Genomic DNA, 20,289 nt, shown 5'->3' on the forward strand with positions numbered 1-20,289 from the left:
TAGTTTTCCATTTTGTTTGGGCAGCACGGTAGCACAAGTAGATAGCACTGCGGCGTCACAGCACCAGGGTCCCAGGTTCGATTCCCCGCTGGGTCACTGTCTGTGCGGAGTCTGCACGTTCTCCCCGTGTCTGCGTGGGTTTCCTCCGGGTGCTCCGGTTTCCTTCCACAGTCCAAAGATGTGCAGGTTAGGTGGATTGGCCATGATAAATTGCCCTTAGTGACCAAAAAGGTTAGGAGGGGTTATTGGGTTATGGGGATAGGGTGGAAGTGAGGGCTTAAGTGGGTCGGTGCAGACCCGATGGGCCAAATGGCCTCCTTCTGCACTGTATGTTCTGTGTTCTAACACAAGACATCCCTCTCCAATTGTGGGGCAGCCTCACGCCGCCGGGAAGCCCCCAGGTGCTGGCAAAACGGAGAATCCTGCCGGTGGAGAAACCCGCCCAGCATTTTCCAAACTCACAACCACTTCCCTCTGGAAGGACAACAGAGCAGATACATGGAAACACCACCAGCTGGATGTTCCCCTCCAAGCCACCCACCAGCCTGACCTAGAATTATATAGCCGATCCTTCACTGTCGCTGGGTCACAATCGTGGGACTCCCTCCCTAACAGTGGATGTACCTATTCCACATGGACTTCCGCGGTTCAAGAAGGCAGCACACCACCACTTTCTCAAGGGCAATTGGGAATGGGCCTAGCCAGCAATGCCCACATCCCATGAATGAAAATAAAAAGAGCAGAAAAAGGCCAGAGTTGGCAAAAACAGAAAAAAGGCAGAATTAAAGTCTCGGTATCCAAATAAAAACGGATGAATTGGCAGCTCAAATAGAAATTAACTATGTATGACCTGATAACCATTACAGAGCCATTGCAGGGATCGGAATATTCAAGGGTATTTGATGGTTTAGCAGAAGCTAAGTCAGGGTGGTGGGGTAGCTCTGTTAATTAAGAATGACATTAGTATATTAGTGAGAGATGACTGTTGTTCTAAAGTTCAAGATACTGGGTGGGAATTTCCTCCCCCCCAGCATGCTTTGCAGTGTCAGAGGCAGCCCACCATTGGCTGGCGGCAGCATCTTCTGGTCCCGCCTTTGTCAACGGGGTTTCCCATTGTTTGCACCCTCCGCTATCGGGTAACCCGTGGCGAGGGGGGAGTGGCCATTTGTAGGACTGGAGGATTCCGCTGGAAAATCCCACCCCATAGAATGAGTTTTGGTAAAGATAAGAAATAATAAAAGTAGGAAATCACCTGCGGGGGTAGCTTGTGGTTCGTTGATCAGTAATTACGTTATAGGACAGAGTATACATGAAGTAATAATGGAGACTTGTAAGAAAAGTACTGCAATAGTCATGGGATATTTTAATCTGTATCAGATTGGCAAAGGTAACCTGGAAGATTAAGTTTATTTTCACTGCAACTTTGTGTTCGATGAGAGCTGGCTATTCTAGCCCTGGTAATGTGCAATGAGACAGAATTTATTAGCGACTCCATCATGAAGGAGCCCGTAAGTAGCAGTGAAAACAAATTTCACGTTCAGTTTGAGGGTGAGAAACGTGAGTATAAAACTAGTGTTTTAGCTGAAATACATGCAACTGCGTGGATAGGAAGACAGAGCTGACTAAAGAGAATTGTGAAATTAGGTTAAAGGGTGGGTCATTGGAGATACAGTGGCAGTCTTTGAAGCAAATATTTCAAAAAACTTCAGGAAAGATGTATTCCCGCTTTGAGAAGGATGAGCCGTCACTGGCTAAATAAGGAAGTTAAAGATAGTATCAAATTGAAAGGAAAAGCGTCCAATTCTGATAAATGATAGGTCAGAAGATGGGACAGAATTTAATGGCTAAACAAAATGAGAGAGAAATTAGCTATGAAGGAAAGTTAGCTAGAAATGTAAAAACAGATGGGAAGACTTTCCATAAGTGTTTAAAAATGAAAAGAGTAATTAAGGGAACCTTTGTCCCCTGGAGAGTGAGAATGGGGAATTAATAATTGAAAATAAGGAAAGGGAGAAGCCCTTTATGACATTACGCAGATGTTAAGCTAACTGGTCCATAGTTTCCTGCTTTCTGCCTCCTTCCTTTCTTGAATAGAGGAGTCACATTGGCCATTTTCCACTCTGATGGGACTTTTCCAGGATCTAGGGAATTTTGAAAAATTCAAGCGAACACATCTACTTTCTCAGCAGCCATTTTATTTCAGTCTCTCGGGAGAAGTCCATCAGGGCCCGGGGGCTTGTCTGCTTTTAGTTTCACTCATTTTCTCAGTACCCTTTCCCTGGTGATTGTAAGTGTTGAAGTTCCTTCCTTTCCCCTCTTGATTCAAAATTATTTCTGAAATGTTATGTGTATCTTCCACAGTAAATACAGACACAAAATATCTGTTCAATTCATCCACCATTTCCTTATTCCCCATTATCAATTCCCCAGCCTTGCTCTTGTAATGGGCCAGGGTTTAGAGAACCCCAGAGTGTATCATGGAGTTCACCTGACCCACAACCTTTACTAGATTGTGGTATGGGGAGCACACGGCCCACTCTACAGGTTTGGTACAGCAGAAATGGAAAAGTTTTTTTCAAGCAAAACAATGTTTATTCTATGAACTCAAGTTAACCTTTTTAAAACATACAGTGAACATCTTAGCAACCATTAATTCAAATACAACCCCCAAAAACTACAGCACTAAGTAATCCTTTAAGCTTTCCTTTTAACACCCATACAACTTAAAACACCTTTTACCAGAAGCACATCAGGTTAAAGTCACTACTGAAATCATTTATAATTCTGAATTCACCAAATGATCAAGAGATAGTCTTTTGATGGCAGAGAGAACAGCAGTACACCTGCTTGGTTTGGCTTCAGCTCCAACACTGAAAACAAAACTAAAACACACCCTGCAGCCTGTTCAAAAACAAAAGTAAAAAGCTGACGGACAGCCCAGCTCCACCCACTCTCTGACATCACTGCAGTAGTAAACACCCATTTCTTAAAGGTACTCGCATTACAGATATTTATATACATACCTATTTATAAACACCCATTTCTTAAAGGTTCTCTCACATGACACTCTCTAGAGAACCAAGTGTCACTTTACCTACTCTTTCCCTTTTTAAATACTTGTCAAAATTCTTACTATCCACTTTTATATTTCCAGCTAGCTTTCTCTTGTACTCTAATTACTCCGACCTTGTTAATCTTTAAGTTGTCCTTTGCTGTTCTTTATATTTTGTCCAATCTTCTGATCTGACACTCATCTTCACGGAATTATATGATTATTCTTTTAGTTTGATACTGGCCAGAATTCTCCGGTCTTTGGGATTCACTTTTCCCGCCGCCCGCGCACCCCTGCCCATGGGTTTCTTGGCAGCATGGGGTAGATTCAATGGGAAATCATATTGGCAATAGGCGGGAAGATAGAATCCCGCAACAGCGACGAGAGTGTTGCCCAGAAACACATGGCTAGGGGACTGGATAAACGAGTCCATTATCGTTTAACTTCTTTAGTTAGCCATGGATGATGTGTCCCTCTCTTAGAGCATTTCTTTATCACTGGAATGCACATTTTCTGAGTATTCTGAAGTATCTCCTTAAATGTCTGGCACATCTCTACTGACCTATCCTTTAAATGAATTCCCCAGTTCACTTTTGCCAGCTCTGCCTTCATGCCCTCATAATTGTCCTTATTTAAGTTAAAACACTTGTCTTTGATCCACTCCTCTTTTCCTCTAACTCAGTGCAAAATTCAATCATATTATGATCACTGTTACCTAGGGGCACCTTCACTATGAGGTCATTAATTGATCGTGTCTCAATGTACATTACCAGATCTATTATAATCTGCTCTCTGGTTGGTGTCAAAGCATGCTGCTCAAATAAACTCCCCAAAACTCTCCATGAAATGCATCATCTAGGCTACCTTTGCTAATCCTATTTCACAATCTATATATAGATTAAAGTCTACCATGATTATGACCGTACCTTTTCATAGAATTTACGGTGCAGAAGGAGGCCATTCGGCCCATCGAGTCTGCACCAGCTCTTGGAAAGAGCACCCTACCCAAGGTCAACACCTCCACCCTATCTCCATAACCCAATAACCCCACCCAACACTAAGGGCAATTTTGGACACTAAGGGCAATTTATCACGGCCAATCCACCTAACCTGCACATCTTTGGACTGTGGGAGGAAACTGGAGCACCCGGAGGAAACCCACGCAGACACAGGGAGAACGTGCAGACTCCGCACAGACAGTGACCCAAGCCGGAATCGAACCTGGGACGCTGGAACTGTGAAGCAATTGTGCTAGCCACAATGCTACCGTGCTGCCCTATCACAAGCCTTTATCACAATGCCTTTATCACAAGCCCCCATTATTTTCTCATGCATATAACATCCTACAGTGTGGTTACTGTTAAGTGGCCTATAGACCACTCCCACAAGTGATTTCTTACCTTTACTATTTCTCATCTCGACCTAAACCGATCCAATGGCTGAAAACCTCCAGCTGTTCATGCCAGTGGGATCTTCCAGAACAGCTGACATCAATCCCCCTCCCCCCACTGCAGGTTTCCTGGGGGCTAGGGGGGCATCAATGGGAAACCCTATTGACAATAGTGTGACCAGAAGATCCCACAACCGGCCCACAGCGGGCTGCCTCTGCCGTGCCAAATATGGAAACTCCTGCCCTCCGTCTTGGTCTCCAGAACTAAGGTCATCTCTCTACTGTACCAATTTTATCCTTAATTAAAAGAGCTAGGCCTCTGCCTTTTCACACCTTCCTGTCCTTCATAGATGTCATGTATCCTTGAATATTCCGGTCCCAGTCTTTGCCACCATGTGTATATAATGGCAAACAGATTGGACATATTTATTTCTATTGTGCTTTCTATCCGTCTGTTTCGTTACAAATGCTGCATGCATTCAGATACTGGGAGCGATTCAGTGGCCTCCTCATGCTCAATGTGGTGTGGAGATGAGGCTGTCGAATTTCACAAGAGGTCTCCCGCGAGATTTGCAACGCTCGAAATGTCTCTCGTTCTCACTGGGCATGACCCAGTCTGCCCGAGACCTCGCCAGGGCGTTGTTTAGTATCGGTCCACACAAACATGGACCAGGTGTAAACGCACATGTGGGATCTCCCAGGCCATTGGAGACCTCCAGGTGGTCGGGAACAGGGCAGGTTGCCACCCGGTGGCACCTGGGCACCTTGGCACTTCCAGCCTGGCACCCTGGCATTGTTGCCTAGCCACTCTGAGACTGCCACCCTGTTTTGTTACAAATGCTGCATGCGTTCAGATAGTGAACTCGATTCAGCGGCAACTGCCAGGGATCGGACGAGGGGGGCCTTGCCATGTAGAGGGGATCAAAAATGGGGGAGGGGGGCGGGACTGAAAGGGCGAGGCGAAAGATCGGGGCAGCCTTCCAGAATGGGGCCCCGACCTGCGGGGAGCCTTTCCTGCCGGCAAGGTCAACTCGCCAGCAGCAAATCCCTCGGAGTGCAGCCTTGGCAGAAAGAATCTTCCCAAGGCCAAAAGTAAGTGTTGTTCAATAGTGAGATGTTTCTCAACGCTGCAGTCACCGAAAAACATCCCGCCAAATGGACCTGAATCGGAACATAGAAACTCTTCGGGTGAATCGCGCTGTCTTTAGTTCTGCCTTTTTATGCTTTTTCTATCCTCTAGCCTTATCTGCCGGCGCACTCTTAGTTTTGTACACTCTGTTTCATTCTGCAAATCTCTGCAGCACGGTGGTACAGCGGTTAGCACTGCTGCCTCACATCACCAAGGGCCCGGGTTCAATTCCAGCCTCGGGCGACTGTGCGGGGTTTGCACGTCCTCCCAGTGTCTGCATGGACACCCTGCTGGTGCTCCGGTTTCCTCCCACAGACCAAAGATGTGCAGGATAAGTGGATTGGCCATGATCAATGCGTGTGGTTACGGGGATTGAGTGGGGGAGAGAGCCTAGATAGAGTTCTCTTTCAGAGGGTTGGTGCAGACTCGATGGGCCGAATGGCATACTTTTGCACTGTAGTGATTTCCTAGCTTACTCTTTTTAGCCTTGTCTTCTCCATTTAATTGATCACATCTTCCCAAATTTGATCTCTTGTCCTCACATTTAGATTAAAGCCCTTTCTACCGCTCTAGTTATATGACTCACCAGAACATTCACCCAGCAAGGTTCAAATGAAGACAGTGCAGCTCCCACTTTTCCCTGTACTGGTGCCAGTTTCCCACAAATTAAAATCCATTTCTCCCACACCAGTCTTTGAGTCATGCACTTAACTATCTGATCTGATGTACCCGACCAATTCGCCCGAGGCTCAGTTAGCAATCTAGAGATTACTACCTCCGATGTTCTGCTTTTTAATTTAGTCCCTAGCTGCTCATGCTCGCTCAGCGCAACCTCTTTCCTAATTCTGCCAATGCCTTTGGTATGTATGTGGATCAAAACCACTGCATTCTCCCCCTCCCATTGTACGTTCCTCTCCAACTCAGAGTGAATGTCCGGAACACTGGCACTGGGCAAGCAACATGGACACCTGAACTCTCCTTCTCAACTGTGTCCCCAACTACCACAACAGCCCCGTTAACTTACCCTGCTTCAATGGCTTCCTGTGTCACGGTGCCATGGTCCGTTTGCTTATCCACCCTCCAGCTCCCACGTTCTCCCATACGAGCTGCAGGAACGTTGAGCCCATTGGACAACTGCAAGGGCTGAGGTTCCTCCACTTCTACCCTCTGGGACCCCTTACCTGCCTCACTCGCAGTCACATCCTCCTGTCCCTGACCACTGTCCAAATCAGCAGGCACTAACCTAGAGGGTGTGACTGCCTCCTGGTACAAAATGTGCAGGTAATTGTCCCCCTCCCTGACGCAGCGCAGTGTCTGCAGCTGGGCCTCTGGCTCAAAGACTCTGAGCTGAAGCTCCTCGTGCTGCATACACTTACTGCAGACGTGCTTTCTCTGGGTCATCCCGGTACCCCCACAACATCTCCCAAGACGTGGAGAGGTGCAACGACGGCGGAGTGACTAACCGATGGAGTCCACTCCCACACATAGGTCAACTCAAAAGGCTTGGGTGAGAACCCCTGGTCTATTGCTAATGCACTTAGTGATCAATAAAAGGGTTATTGTGTTTCGTTGGTATATTTCCTCTTATCTGATTCATTGTTGGCTAGAGTCAGGGTGTGTATCCAGACCTGTGAAGACCTCTAAGATTCATACTCTGAAGTACTGTTTACAATTTTGATCTTAGAAAGGATATAATTGCATTGGAAGCAGTTCAGAGAAGCTTTACTTAACTGATTGGTAGGATGCGAAGATTATCTATTGAGGAAAGGTTGGAGATGCTGGGCCCGTATTCATTGGAGTTTAGGATAATGAGAGGTGATCTTACTGAAACATGCCAGACAGAGAGCCATCTTGACAGGGTGGGTGCTGAAAGAATGTTTCTCCTTACAGGAGAGACAAAGAACTAGGGGAAACAGTTTTAAAATAGGCGGTCTCCCATTGACAATGGAGAGGGTCATGCTTCCCTGGACTTTCCTTTCACAGGGAGCAGTGAAGGCTGGCTCAATTAAATTTAAGACTCAGTTGGATGCATTTGTGATTGATAAGGGACTCAAGGGGGGGATGGACAGGAAAGCGGAATCCAGGCCACAATCGAATCAGCCATGATCCTATCAAATGGCAGGGCAGGCTCAAGGGGCAGAATGGCCTGTTCCTGCTCTAAATCCTATCTTCGTATGAGAGTATCGATGCCCATTTCTTGGTCACTTCTGACATTGCAAAGGTGTGGTGCTTTGACTATTGAATTTTTAAAATCACTTTTGGATGGCTGACTCGATACATTCTTGGTGTCGGTTCAAAGACGTCAGCCTACCTGGCTCTTCTCTCTCTGTGGCCCTTCCCAGATTGTGTAATTTCCAGGAATGATCGCGATATCACACGTCGAGCAATGAATTAGCCTGCAGCATTGAGCAATGACTTGCAACACAAATACATTCAGTCTCACACATTCATTGCCTCAGATGTGTTGTGGTTTTTTTTTTGGCCGATGTCAAACGGACAAAGATTCCCTTTGTCTCTTGTGCTGGGCTTTATCATGCATTCTGTGCAGACATTCACTGACGCTAAGAAGTGCCCTGAGAATAAAGTTGGGGAACTTCACTAAATACCCAAACGCCTTTAAAAATAAACAAAACCAGCATGTGACCACACAAGCTGTGCGCGTACAGGGTTGAAAGAATTCATATTTCTCTTTGAAATTGTATTTTCCATTTTCCCAATGGCAGTTGACCGAGGGGAAGTTACAGGCGGTCTTGCGTAAGCTGGGGCGGGGGGCTGTGGAAACACATCAGGGAGATCCACAGCATGTTAACACCGAGTTGGCAACACCCCTCTTCCCAGGACTTGGGTCTCATTTATTAAGCTAGGAATTAGGAATTTGACATTTTTGAGTCTGCAGGAGCAACAAAAGATTGAATTTTAGTCTCCCCCAGGCTGTGTCTAACAAACCTAACATCGTGAGGTGCAATTAAATATTGGAGTTGTTCACTGCTACCAGCTAACAAAGCAAGTGAAGAGTCTAAAGTAGGGCTGAGTAGTCAGACAGAATAGCCTCTCTCCCCATTGCAGATTCTAAGCTATTCGGTCCAATAAAAAGTGGAAAATCCCACTGAAAACGGTCATCGCTGGCCCGTGGAAAGAAAGTCTACAAAATAATCTTGCCATGCTGCAGTAGTGAATAGGTGTCCCCAATACTCCGCACCCTAAAAGTCAGCTCCTGTTAATGGGTATTTTGAAAGGCGAGATGTGACAATGCTGGGTGGGTTAAGATCCAAATAGGTCAAATAAAAGAAGGGGATAGTATGAAGAGAGGTTGCGTTTAAGGAGAATGTCCTAGCACCTAAAGGGAAGACCCTCAAGTAAACAGGGATTGAGGAATATGCTGGCATAGGTCGAGTAGAGGGTAAAAACAGGGAAGAACGGGATAAATTGGAGAGATTTTTGATTGAAGATGGGAAACTGCAAATCAATTTGCTGGAGTGTGTGGAACCAATGTAATTTAGCAATGGGTGATGGGATTCCAGAATCTAGGGAGGATAAATTCTGGATAAAGACCAAAATAATACGTGTTGGCTCGATTGTTTTTGCCAACAATGTGAAATAATTATTCGTACAGTATTCATGATGAGCCATGAACCAAGTTAAGCATTAACAGAAACAGATGCTCACAACATAGCATGAATTTTGCCATCATGCTGTAGGACATGAGGGTTTGTATGTTTCCAACGCCAGTTGCTGGGGCCTACAAAGTATTTCGATAGCAACTTACTTTTCTTTATATAGCACATTTAGTCAAACATCCAAAGATGTTTCACAGAAACACTATTAAACAAAATTTGACACCATCAGGCCTTATAATTGGTTCTTGTGTCAGGTGGCCAGAAATGTGGCCAAGGAGATAGGTTTTGAGGAGGAGGGTGAGGTAGAGATGGGAGGTTTTAGAGAGGGAGCATCAGAGCTTGGGGCCTAGATGGCGCAAGGCATAGTTGCCAAATTTGCAGCAATTAAATTCCGAGGTGTGGAGGAGGCCAGGATTGGAGATATCTCAGAGTGCCACAGGGCTGGAGGAGATTACAAAGACGGAGGCTGAGGCTACAGGGGGATTTGAAAACAAGGATGAGAGCTTTAAGTAGATGGGTGAACAGGCAATTTAGGATATAGGCAGCAGAGATTTGAATGAGTTCAAGTTTAAAAAAAATTATTTTATCAGAATTACAAAGCCAAAGTGCAGAATGGACAAGGGCAGGTCATGTTACGGACATGGAACGAGGCAGACTTGTGATGGAATGGATTATGTAGCCCCAAACTCTGGGTCAACTATTAACACCCAGGTTGTGAATGGTTTGGTTCAGCATCATGCAGTGAGCAGGAGAGGGTTGGAGCTGGTAGCCAGGTAGTTAAAGCACTCTCACAGTGTTGTGGTTGCACAACTAATGCTTGGGTTTCAGAAAATGGATCAGCTCAATGCAATCCCCTGCAAATTAATCCCCCTGAAGATGTTATCAATACCCATAGCCATACACCAGCAATGACAGATTGCATTTATGTTGCACCTCTAATGTAATAATGTGTCCCAGGGTGCTTCACAGAAATGTTACTCAGCAGAATATGACATCAAGACACATCGGAAGGCATTAGGAGAGATGACCGATCGCTTGGTCAAACAGGTCAGCTTTAAGGGGCGTATTTAAGGAGGAGAGAGAGATAAAGAGGTTATGGGAGGGAATTTCAGAGATTTAGGGTCACTAATATTTTTAAAATCAGAACTAATGTGAGCAGGCATTGAAGCCAGTGTAGAAATAATCACTTGTTGGGGCGGCACAGTAACACAGTGGTTAGCACTGTTGCTTCACAGCTCCAGACATCCCGGTTCGATTCCCGGCTTGGGGCACTGTCTGTTCGGAGTCTGCACGTTCTCCCCATGTCTGCGTGGGATTACTCCGGGTGCTCTGGTTTCCTCCCACAAATCCGTGCTTGACAGGTGAATAGGACATTCTGAATTCTCCCTGTGTACCCTAACAGGCGCCGGAATGTGGCAACTAGGGGATTTTCACAGTAACATCATTGCAGGGTTAATGTACGTCTACTTGTGACAATAATGAAGATTATTATTAGTAGTAGTAGTACAGAACTTGAGTATTCTGGAAGAAAGGACATGCTGTTGAAGCTTTTCATCTTGCACTCATCAGGACTGATGCAAGAATGCCAAACTTCAAAGGGAACATCACTTTATACTTCATGAGAAGAGGGCTACTAATTGGTTGGCATGTCAGCTCTCATTGGTCAAGACGTTGCCATGGCGGATGCATCTGGCAGATTCTATCTGGCTGCAACCAACACCTGGTATGGCAACTGCTCGGCCCAAGACCGCAAGAAACTTCAGAAAGTCGTGAACACAGCCCAGTCCATCACATGAACCTGCCTTTTATCCATTGACTCCATCTACACCTCCTGTTGCCTGGGGGAACCATATGCCATATAATTTACAGTGCAGAAGGAGGCCATTTGGCCCATCGAGTCTGCACCGGCCATCGGAAAGAGCACTCTACCCAAGCCCACACCTTCACCCTGTCCCCATAACCCAGTAACCCCACCTAACCTTTTTGGACACTAAGGGCAATTTAGCATGGCCAATCCACCTAACCTGCACATCTTTGGACTATAGGAGGAAACCCACGCAGACACGGGAAGAATGTGCAGACTCCGCACAGACAGTGACCCAAGCCGGGGATCGAACCTGGGACGCTGGAGCTGTGAAGCAACTGTGCTAACCACTGTGCTACCATGCTGAAGGAGGGCAGCATAATCAAAGACCCCTCCCACCTGGCTTACTCACTCTTCCAACTTCTTCCATCGGGCAGGAGATATAAAAAGTCTAAGAACAGGCACAAACAGACTCAAAAACAGCTTCTACCCGCTGTTACCAGACTCCTAAATGACCCTCTTATGGACTGACCTGGTTAACACTACACCTTGTATGCTTCATCCGATGCCAGTATCTATGTATTTACATTGTGTACCTTGTATTGCCCTATTATGTATTTTCTTTTTATTTTCTTTTATTTTCATGTACTTAATGATCTGTTTGAGCTGCTCGCAGAAAAATACTTTTCACTGTATCTCGGTACATGTGACAATAGACAAATCCAATCCAATCCAATATTGCCCCATGCTTTGTTTTAGAATATACAAAAGCATGGGGACAATAGCTCTCTGGCAACATCTACACCAATCAGAGACGACATCCCAACCAATCAGCACCCTTTTTTTCTTGTAATATAAATTTTTGTTCCCTTTGAACTTTGGCATTCTTGCATCTGTCACGATGAGTGCAAAATGAAAAGATTCAACAGCATGTCCCTTTTTTCTGCCATGCTGGAGTTTGTAGAAATTTGCAGCTCAGTAAAATATTTACGTTGTTGCCACGATTAAGCTTTAAATGAATGAAAAAGAGATTTTATAGGAACGCACGAAAATTACAAATTTTACGCGAACAAAATAAGCAATGGCTGAGCAGGCAAATCGAATTTTTGATGAATGACTTTCAAATAGTTGAATGAAGGTGTAGTTCTAACTAACGATTTCCCTAACATTTAACCATAATTTTCAATTGGAAAGGCTGGGTTGGATTTATTTTTATTCATTTATGGGATGTGGGCTTTGCTGGCTAGGCCAGCATTTATTGCCCATCCCTAGTTGCCCTTCGGAAGGTGGTGGTGAGCTGCCTTCTTGAAATGCTGCAGTCTGTCGGGTGTAGTTAGGGACGGAGTTCCAGGATTTTGCCCCAGCGACAGTGAAGAAACGGCAATATATTTCCAAGTCAGGGTGGTGAGTGACTTGGAGGGGAACCTCCAGGTGGTGGGGTTCCCAGGTATCTGTTGCTCTTGTCCTTCTAGATGGTAGTGGTCATGAGTTGGGAAGGTGCTGTCGAAGGAACCTTGGTGAGTTACTGCAGTGCATATTGTAGCTGGTACACATGGCTGCCATTGTTCGTCGGTGGTAGAGGGCTTGAATGTTTGTGGAAGGAGGAGCAATCAAGCGGGCTGCTTTGTCCTGGATGGTGTCAAGTTTCTTGGGTGTTGTTGGAACTGCTCTCACCCAGGCAAGCGGAGAGTATTCCATTACACTCCTGACTTATGCCTTGTAGATCGGTGTTCTTCAAACTCGGGGGCGCGACCCATGGGTGGGTCGCGGGCGGGTGTCGGGAGGGTCGCGGAGCCGTCCTTCGCGGCGCCCCGATCGCGCAAATCACCGCGCAGCAGCCGGCTTTTAATAACACCGGCTGCAAGTGGTCTTTAAAATGTCCGCGAGCATGTAAAAAAAATTCAGCCGTATTGCGCATGCACGCACGATGATCGGGCGCGCATGCGCAGTGCGGCCGCTATTGTTTTTAAACGGTCGCAGCTTTTTGTTTTACAAGTTCGGGGGGGGGGTGGTTATTCATTTTATTCATTTATTTTATTCATTTAATTTGTATTTTTTTCATTTATTTTACTTTTTTTTTACAAGTTCAGGGGGGTTTTGTTTGATGAAGTTTTACAGGAAAAAAATGCAGAACTTTGGGCAGATGGAGACTCCACACTTTCTGACACTGGAAGGCTTCACCTTCATCCAACAGGTTCCATTGGAGGAGCGTGTACGAGGGCCAAAGGGACCCAAAACCATTTCCTCCATTTTTATCAGCAGCAAACAAGGTAAGAGAAAATGGTGGGTTACTCAAGTCGGCCGGCGTGGGTCGCGAAGGTTGGCCGGTTGGTAAAAATGGGTCCCCGGAAAAAAAGTTTGAATAACACTGTTGTAAATGGTTGACTGGTTTTGCGAGGTCAGGGGGTGAGTTACTCGCCATAGGAGTCCTAGCCTTCACCCTGCCCTGGTAGCCACAGTATTAGTGTGGCTAGTCTAGTTCAGTTTCTGATCAATGGATGTTGATCGTGGGGGATTCAGCGATGGTAATGCCATTGAATGTCAAGGGGCGATGGTCAGATCCTCTCTTGTAGGAGATGGTCATTGCCTGGCAATTGTGTGGCGCGAATGTAACTTGCCATTTGCCAGCCCAAGCCTGGATATTGTCCAGGTCTTGCTGCATTTGCAATGATGCTGCTGGGTGAGTTAGAGATGAAGAGGTAGAAATTCCACATGGAGAGTTAAATGAGAGTTGTCACATCTGCTGCATGTTAAACAACCCACTTGATATTCTGTCTCAGTGAAGTCAATGAAACTGAACTGGTGAGTGGGCTGTTTAACGGTTTATACAGTTCGCCGATGTGATTTGTTCAGTGCTACAACCCATCACAAGTTCCAAACCAGGGCCATGACGATGTAATACCCAATCTGCACTCCAAATCAGATCTCGTCCTTCAACTGGGCATTGTTGGAGGTGCTGCTTTGGGATGAGATGTCAAACTGAGGCCCCAATTACCTGCTCGGGTGGGTGTGAATGATCCCATCGCACTATTTCGAAGGGAGTTCTCCCTGGTGTCCCGGCCAATGTTTATCCCTCGATCAACATCACAAGGAAAAGCACAGTATCCTGCCGTTAACACGTTGCTGCTTGTGGGAATTAGCTGAGTGAAATCACATTACATCACAGACGGCCCTTCAGAAAGTACTCAATTGGCTGTAAAGTGCTTTGAGAAGGATAGTGGTCGGGAAAATGCAATTTTTTTCTTTCTTTGTGAACAGATGCTCTCCTTTGCTTGGAGTGTCTGAATAAAGTTCAAAACCTCCTCCTTTGAAAACTTTATTATTGTAGCTGTTCCACAAGAACCTGATGTGCATGTTGTACACCCACTTTACATATATTTATTAAAGGTGTCAAATACATGCAATTGCTATGGTGCACCACACCTCCAGGTAATTCAATTCAGCAGCTGTCCTGCTTTCTCACAAGCTGCATGGAGAAATGGTGCTGAAACTGGCATCAGTTCAGGGGTGAAGGTGGATGAGTATACATGGGTACAATGGCTGTCCCTCATCCTGAATTCATCAACATAACCATAGGATAAATACCAGCCTTCACAGAGTGGCGGAACCTGCAAATAACAACAGGTGATGTTCCAGCATCCTTAATGCTCTGGGTGGATATCCAGTGTGCAGCGAAGGTCAGAAGGTGAGAGCATTGAGGGAGAACTAGGGAATGGGGCCAGTATGGATCTGAGGAAGAGCAGACAGGGAGAAGTTGCTGAACACAGCGGGTCTGGTGGCCTGAAGTGCATATGTTTTAATGCAAGAAGTATTACGGGTAAGGCAGATGAACTTAGAACTTGGATTAGTACTTGGAATTATGATGTTGTTGCCATTACCGAGACCTGGTTGAGGGAAGGACAGGATTGGCAGCTAAACGTTCCAGGATTTAGACGTTTCAGGTGGGATAGAGGGGGATGTAAAAGGGGTGGCGGAGTTGCGCTACTGGTTCGGGAGGATATCACAGCTGTACTACGGGAGGACACCTCAGAGGGCAGTGAGGCTATATAGGGAGCGATCAGGAATAAGAAGTGTGCAGTCACAATGTTGGGGGTTTACTACAGGCCTCCCAACAGCCAGCGGGAGATAGAGGAGCAGATAGGTAGACAGATTTTGGAAACGAGTAAAAACAACAGGGTTGTTGTGATGGGAGACTTCAACTTCCTCAATATTGGCATGGACTCACTTAGTGCTAGGGGCCTGGACGGGGCAGACTTTGTAAGGGGCATCCAGGAGGGCTTCTTAAAACAATATGTAGACAGTCCAACTAGGGAAGGGGCTGTACTGGACCTGGTATTGGGGAATGAGCCCGGCCAGGTGGTAGAAGTTTCAGTAGGGGAGCATTTCGGGAACAGTGGGCGCAATTCTCCGACCCCCCACCGGGTCGGAGAATCGCCGGGGGGTCCCGCCCCCCCGTGTCCCGAATTAACCGGCACCAGATATTCGGCGGGGGTGGGAATCGCACCTATCGGCGGGCCCACCCCTGGCGTGGATTAGACCTCCTTTTCAATGGCGGGACAAGGCGGCGCGGGCAGGCTCTGGGGTGCTGGGGTGTGGGGGGGCATCTGGCCCCGGAGGGTGCCCCAACGGTGGCCTGGCCCGCGATCGGGGCCCACCGATCCGTGGGTGGGCCTGTGCTGTGGGGGCACTCTTTTTCTTCCGCCTTCGCCATGGTCTTCACTATGGCGGAGGCGGAAGAGACCCCCTCCCCTGCGCATGCGCGGGGATGCTGTGAGCGTCCACTGACGCGCTCGCGCATGCGTCGCCCGGCGAAGTCCTTTTGGCGCCGGCTGGTGTGGCGCCAAAGGCCTTTCCCTCCAGCCGGCGGAGCGGAAACCGCTCCAGCGCGGGCCTAGCCCCTCAAGGTGAGGGCTTGGCCCCTAAAGGTGCGGAGAATTCCGCACTTTTGGGGCGGCCCGACGCCGGACTCATCCGCGCCGATTTTGGCGCCGGGTAGTGGACATTGCGCCGTTTGCGGAGAATCCCGCCCAGTGACCACAATTCAGTAAGTTTTAAAGTACTGGTGGACAAGGATAAGAGTGGTCCCAGGGTAAATGTGCTAAATTGGGGAAGGCTAATTATAACAATATTAGGTGGGAACTGAAGAACCTAGATTGGGGGAGGATGTTTGAGGGTAAATCAACATCTGACATGTGGGAGGCTTTCAAATGTCAGTTGAAAGGAATTCAGGACCGGCATGTTCCTGTGCGGAAGAAGGATAAATACGGCAAATTTCGGGAACCTTGGATAACGAGAGATATTATAGGCCTCGTCAAAAAGAAAAAGGAGGCATTTGTCAGGGCTAAAAGGCTGGGAACAGACGAAGCCTGTGTGGAATATAAGGAAAGTAGGAAGGAACTTAAGCAAGGAGTCAGGAGGGCTAGAAGAGGTCACGAAAAGTCATTGGCAAATCGGGTTAAGGAAAATCCCAAGGCTTTTTACACATACATAGAAAGAAAGAGGGTAGCCAGGGAAAGGGTAGGCCCACTGAAGGACAGGCAAGGGAATCTATGTGTGGAGCCAGAGGAAATGGGCGAGGTACTAAATGAATACTTTGCATCAGTATTCACCAAAGAGAAGGAATTGGTGGATGTTGAGTCTGGAGAAGGGTGTGTAGATAGTCTGGGTCACATTGAGATCCAAAAAGACGAGGTGTTGGGCGTCTTGAAAAATATTACGGTAGATAAGTCCCGAGGGCCGGATGGGATCTACCCCAGAATACTGAAGGAGGCTCGAGAGGAAATTGCTGAGGCCTTGACAGAAATCTTTGGATCCTCACTGTCTTCAGGTGATGTCCCGGAGGACTGGAGAATAGCCAATGTTGTTCCTTTGTTTAAGAAGGGTAGCAAGGATAATCCAGGGAACTACAGGCCGGTGAGCCTTACGTCAGTCATAGGGAAATTACTGGAGAGAATTCTTCGAGACAGGATCTACTCCCATTTGGAAGCAAATGGACGTATTAGTGAGAGGCAGCATGGTTTTGTGAAGGGGAGGTCGTGTCTCACTAACTTGATAGGGTTTTTCGAAGAGGTCACAAAAATGATTGATGCAGGTAGAGCAGAGAATGTTGTCTATATGGACTTCAGTAAGGCCTTTGACAAGGTCCCTCACGGTTGACTGGTACAAAAGGTGAAGCCACACGGGATCAGGGGTGAGCTGGCAAGGTGGATACAGAACTGGCTAGGCCATAGAAGGCAGAGAGTAGCAATGGAAGGGTGCTTTTCTAATTGGAGGGCTGTGACTAGTGGTGTTCCACAGGGATCAGTGCTGGGACCTTTGCTGTTGGTAGTATATATAAATGATTTGGAGGAAAATGTAACTGGTCTGATTAGTAAGTTTGCAGACGACACAAAGGTTGGTGGAATTGCAGATAGCGATGAGGACTGTCAGAGGATACAGCAGGATTTAGATCATTTGGAGACTTGGGCGGAGAGATGGCAGATGGAGTTTAATCCGGACAAATGTGAGGTAATGCATTTTGGAAGGTCTAATGTAGGTAGGGAATATACAGTGAATGGTAGAACTCTCAAGAGTATTGAAAGTCAGAGAGACCTAGGTGTACAGGTCCACAGGCCACTGAAAGAGGCAACACAGGTGGAGAAGGTGGTCAAGAAGGCATACGGCATGCCTGCCTTCATTGGCCGGGGCATTGAGTATAAGAATTGGCAAGTCATGTTGCAGCTGTATAGAACCTTAGTTCGGCCACACTTGGAGTATAGTGTTCAATTCTGGTCGCCACACTACCAGAAGGATGTGGAGGCTTTAGAGAGGGTGCAGAAGAGATTTACCAAGATGTTGCCTGGTATGGAGGGCATTAGCTATGAGAAGCGGTCGAATGAACTCGGTTTGTTCTCACTGGAACGACGGAGGTTGAGGGGCGACCTGATAGAGGTCTACAAAATTATGAGGGGCATAGACAGAGTGGGTAGTCAGAGGCTTTACCCCAGTGTAGAGGGGTCAATTACTAAGGGGCATAGGTTTAAGGTGTGAGGGGCAAGGTTTAGAGGAGATGTACAAGGCAAGTTTTTTACACAGAGGGTAGTGGGTGCCTGGAAACCGCTGCCGGAGGAGGTGGTGGAAGCAGGGATGACAGTGACATTTAAGGGGCATCTTGACAAATACATGAATAGGATGGGAATAGAGGGATACGGACCCAGGAAGTGTAGAAGATTGTAGTTTAGTCGGGCAGCATGGTCGGCACGGGCTTGGAGGGCTGAAGGGCCTGTTCCTGTGCTGTACATTTCTTTGTTCTTTGTTCTTTGTTCAATGGGTGGCACGGTGGCGCAGTGGTTAGCACTGCTGCCTCATAGCACCAGGGTCCCGCGTTCAATTCTAGCCTTGGGTGACTGTCTGTCTGGAGTTTGCACGTTCCACCTGTGTCTGCATGGGTTTCCTCCGGGTGCTCCAGTTTCCTCCCTCAGTCCAAAGATGTGCAGTGTAGGTGGATTGGTCATGATAAATTGCCCCTTAATGCCCAGAGATGTGTAGGTTAAGGGGGTTACGGGGATAGGGCAAGGGAGTGGGCCTAGGTAAGGTGTCCTTTCACAGGGTCGGTGCAGACACGATGGGCCGAATGGCCTCTTTCTGCACTGTAGGGTTTCTATGGTTCTATTTTATGAAACCTTGCTCTTAACGTTAGTACATAAACGTTAGTAATGAGTTTATTCAACTGCTCCTCATAGTCTACCTGCCTCTGGGCCAGAAGCTCTGACTTAAAATCCCACTCCAAGAATTGATGGCCACAGTTCACACTGTAGTAAAACAGGCTGAGTCCAGTTCAAAAATGTGCAGGTTAGGTGGATAGGCCATGTTAAAATTTCCCCTTAGTGTCCAGGAATGTGCAGGTTAAGTTACAGGGATAGATCAGGGTAGAGAGTTCTTTTGGACGGTCGGTGCAGATTCAATGAGCCAAATATCCTCCTTCTGCACTGTCGGGATTCTATAATACTATCATTCCATAAGTATCAGTCTTTAAATCCTTCCACAGCAGGCAGTAAGAGCAGTAAGAGTGTGGACGGGTGCCGATAATAACCCTCACGAGACCCACGGGGATACGTTGATTGATCTCATTGTGGGACTCATAGAATATAAACTTCCCCGCTAGTGTACAGAGGCCGCCCAGCTGGGGCTTGTAAACTTACCCTTTAAAAGCCGGCCTGGAGTGGGACCGGTAGTCGCGACTGAGGCCTTTGATTTGTAAGCTGTGTTGCGGTCTTTACTTTACGTTGACAAAATAAATCTTTTGCAACTTACCTTCTTGGGCCTCCTGAGATTTTATAGAATCCTTCAAGCTATAAGCCTCTGGTGAACTGTTGTAGGAAAGACTGACCATAGAAACAAACACATGCTCATGGCGTGTCTGCCTCAAGTGCTACTGGGCACAGGAAAGAAATAAATGAGGAAGAAAGTTAAAGTTCGCACAAAACCTGGCAATTTCCCAGACACGTTTCCAACGTAAGTGAAGTATTGAATAGTTGGCATTTGAGCAAAAATTGGATTCATTTCTATTTAGATTACCCTTGCTCTGTTTTTTTTTAACTAAACAGACAAAACATGTGTCCACTTTCTCATGGTGAATATAAACAGCTAAAGAACCTTGATGAGTTCCTGCAGTGCATCTTGTAGATGGTACAGACGGCTGCCACCGTTCGTCGGTGGTGGAGGGTTTGAATGTTTGTGGCAGGGGGAGCAATCAAGCGGGCTTTGTCCTGGATGGTTTTTGAGCTTCTTGAGTGTTGTTGGAGCTGCACTCATCCAGGCAAGTGGAGAGTATTCCATCACACTCCTGACTTGTGTCTTGTAGATGGTGGACAGGCTTTGGCGGATCAGATGGTGAGTTACTGACCACAGGATTCCTAACCTTTGATCTGCTCTGATATCCACAGTATTTATATGGCTAGTCCAGTTCAGTTTCTGGTCAAGGATAACCCCCCAAGATGTTGATAGTGGAGGATTCATGATGGCAATGCCATTGAATGTCAAGGGGCGGTGGTTAGATCCTCTCTTGTTGGAGATGGTCATTGCTGCCACTTATTTTATTTATTTTTAAAAATGTTTTTATTCTCCATTTTCACATTTTCCTTCAAAATTTACACCCCACCAACAAGCAGTAAACGGTAACAAATGCAAAGTCAAATCGTGGCAAAATACTCAGTCGGCCTCGGTCCTTCAACTCCTTCGGGCAGCCCCTACAATCCTCAAATTCTGTCGCCTGGATCTATTTTCCAGGTCTTCCATTTTGCCTCGCAGATACTTGTT

The sequence above is a fragment of the Scyliorhinus torazame genome, chromosome 7 (assembly GCF_047496885.1).
Source record: "Scyliorhinus torazame isolate Kashiwa2021f chromosome 7, sScyTor2.1, whole genome shotgun sequence".
In the NCBI taxonomy this organism is placed as follows: domain Eukaryota; kingdom Metazoa; phylum Chordata; class Chondrichthyes; order Carcharhiniformes; family Scyliorhinidae; genus Scyliorhinus; species Scyliorhinus torazame.